Genomic DNA, 3355 nt, shown 5'->3' with positions numbered 1-3355 from the left:
TCTGCTGTTGGCTGTTGCATCTGTTTCGGCGGGAAAACTCACCTGTGATTTGGTAACGTCTGCAAACTCCCTGTAGAGCTCCACTCACCTTCCACCTGAGCAGAGAGCTAATCAACCACAATAATTGAAAACACCTGTGTGGGTGTCCTTTTCTATTTATAGAAAACAATACACGTCCTTGTTGTAAAGTCGGAAGCCAATGTTCATTCTCTTCTAACTTCACTTTGCTTCTACTACAATGACACAAATTAGGTTAAAGTTACTTACTGTTGCAGTCAACATGGAGTGGAAAAAATTATAGAGTCGCCCTCTGGTGGTAGAATTTCTACATTTCTGATCTGCTATGAACCATCCAGACCTCTCAGGTCGTCTGGGACAGGTCTGCTTTCTGTCCCCAGAGTCAAAACTAATGTTGGAGAAGCAGCGTTCAGTTTTTATGCTCCACATATCTGGAACAAAATCCCAGAAAACTGCAGGTCTGCTGTAAATCTCAGTTCTTATAAATCAAGGCTGGAGACTTTTCTGTTTGCTGCTGCCTTTTCTTAAATCAGATTTGAGGGTTTATGTCTTACACTGCACTGTGACTTTTATTCTCCTGTTTTATGTCTTATTCTATTTTAGCTTTTTTTTATTTCAAATTTAATATTTTTTAATTGTATTTAAATGTCTTTTTATGTTGCCTTGTGTTGCTTTTATATTCTATGCCTTTTATGTTCTATGTAAAGCACATTGAATTGCCTTGTTGAAATGTGCTATATAAATGAAATTACCTTGCCTTACATAGGCTAACAGAACTAACGTGAAGTTCTAATTAAGTCCACATATGAATACTGTTAAGGCAGCAGGTCTGTTTGATAGGCCTTTCCCCATACAGGTATTAATAAAAATGAGTAAAATAACGATAGCTGACCATTAAGGTGTTTGGGTTCATGTCACTCTGTCATGGCTCACTGGGATACTTGAAATGAACAGAGCCGTCGTTAATGTTATTAGGAACAGCTGTGGTTTTCCTGCTATGACGAGTCACAATATGCGTCCCAAATATCTACAGTTGCAGTCTTGAGCATTTAAGATCGCGTATTAGGCAGGTAGTAGGTATTAGGGAAGTGTGTCCACGTTTGAAATATACCACACACACTACACTTAACCCATAGTGGATGCACACTTGTAATACACTTGTAGAGCTACATCAGTCCTATTGTTGGCGGTAGAGTACAAATTGGCTGGTTTTAGGGCCGACAATAACCAACAGACAAGAAGTAGTTTATGTTTATATATTAAATATTAATATCCAAACGCTAAATTATGACTGGACCTCCACAGATGGTTTTCACTAGATATTAACAACTAATCCGTCTTGATGGGACTGAAGAATAATATCGTATATCTGACACTGTCAAGATAAACATTAGATATCCATTATCAAATATTTTGTGAAACGTGTTCCATTCTTAAAAAATGTTACCAGACAGAAACCATTCAAAATGATATTCTATTATGTCTCTTTTATGTAGACCCGTGCCTCTCATAGTGGGGTCCAGGGACCCCCAGGGGTCCTTACGGGGGACTGGTTCCAGGGGGTCCCCAGCAAAAAGGGGAATCATTTATTTTCACTATAATTCCATCCATAAGTAACACAATGACAGAATTTATGACTATTTTGGTCATAGGTTTCATACACTATATGTAACAAAACATCTAAATGCAAAAATCTTATCAGATGGGGGTCTGTGGTCTAATTTGTGTCAGTTTGGGGGCCCTTGACATGAAAAAGTATGAGAACCACTGATGTAGTCTATACATGCTTCTAGATAATTGCTTTGTGTTTCTCCTCTCAGCTCCTGTCACACTGTTTGGTCAGTCCAACTCTTACTTCAACAAATTATAGGAGCTCGATTGCGCCATGTACAGTAGGCTATTTGTATTTGTGTGAGTGACGGGAGGTCCTATTGATCCAGAGGGTCCCAGTCAGCTCTGATAAAGCTCCACACCCTTGCAGTCTTAACAGATACTTGGACACTTCAGATTTCAGTGACCATAATTTTGTAAATGGATTATACAGACTACACTAGAGGGTGCAGATACACTTACATCCTGCAGTCATTGTTATGTTTAAGATACTTTTTGCTTTACAGTACTCAGTAGCACCCCCAGCTGGGTGTAATCCATGACGCAAACTCAATGGACCCGTCTGGCTGCAGGTTTGTATTTCTACAACACAAGATCATTGTCATTGTGTAAAAATTTGGGTCAGTGAGTTAACTGGTTCCTTGTTAGTTTGATAAACTGGGATCCAAACCCTGATATTTCTTCCAGGTAGTGCCTATAACATCGTATCTCTGAGCTGCTCTGAGCTCATATTTTTTATTATTTCCAGTCAGGCTGGGCAATATATTGATATTATATCGATATTGTGATATGAGACTAGATATTGTCTTAGATTTTGGATATCATAATATTGTGATATGGCTAAAGGCCGCATTACAGTAAAGTGATGTAATTTTCTGAACTTACCAGACAGTTCTAGCTGTTCAATTATTTGTCTTTACCCACTTAGTCATTATATCCACATTACTGATGATTATTTATCAAAAATCTCATTGTGTAAACATTTTGTGAAAGCACCAATAGTCATCCCTACAATACTGTCACATCAATATCGAGGTATTTGGTCAAAAATTTCATATTTGATTTTGTCCACATCACCCAGCCTTTATTTCCAGGTGATATGAAAGCAGTAGTGTATATGGTGTAATCCGTTTTACTCAAGGGAAACAGAAATGCATAAAAACATCCCCCAAAATAATCATAGACGCATTTTATGAGAATGGACCTTGAAGGGGTAGTTTACGCAATACTACTGAGACTATTCTTAGTATCTATTTTAAGCCCTAATGATGTTAATACTTCCTACAGTCGCTAATGCATGTGGACCCCCGCTCCACTTTGGCCCTCTGGGTTCCCTCGAATCCTCCTCTCAGGAGTTTTATTTTGAAATTTGACCGGAATTCATGTTTTATAACTGCACTGCTTGACGTTGCTCTCTCAGAAAGTTTTTTTTTATTGCCCTTTTGCATGCAGGCTACTGTAGAGTGTTCACAATTTAAAAAAAAAAAAAAAAAAAAAATACATACAATGAATCTCCTTGGAAGACTAATTCAAGTGGTGCCATAGTAAGTCGTTTATTGTGTGGTGCCACTCAGTCGACCCGCAGTCCGTATACCAAAGTGAACTAAAGCGGCCACATGCTGCCTGCTAAGCGGCTGCTTCATATTAACTCACTGTGTCCGCCCAAACGATGAACAGGGTTGTTATTGACTGATGTGGGTAGATAGGATCGATACATTTCTTCGGA

The sequence above is a fragment of the Thunnus maccoyii genome, chromosome 9 (assembly GCF_910596095.1).
Source record: "Thunnus maccoyii chromosome 9, fThuMac1.1, whole genome shotgun sequence".
Classification (NCBI taxonomy): domain Eukaryota; kingdom Metazoa; phylum Chordata; class Actinopteri; order Scombriformes; family Scombridae; genus Thunnus; species Thunnus maccoyii.
Note: the sequence above shows the minus strand (reverse complement) of the source record.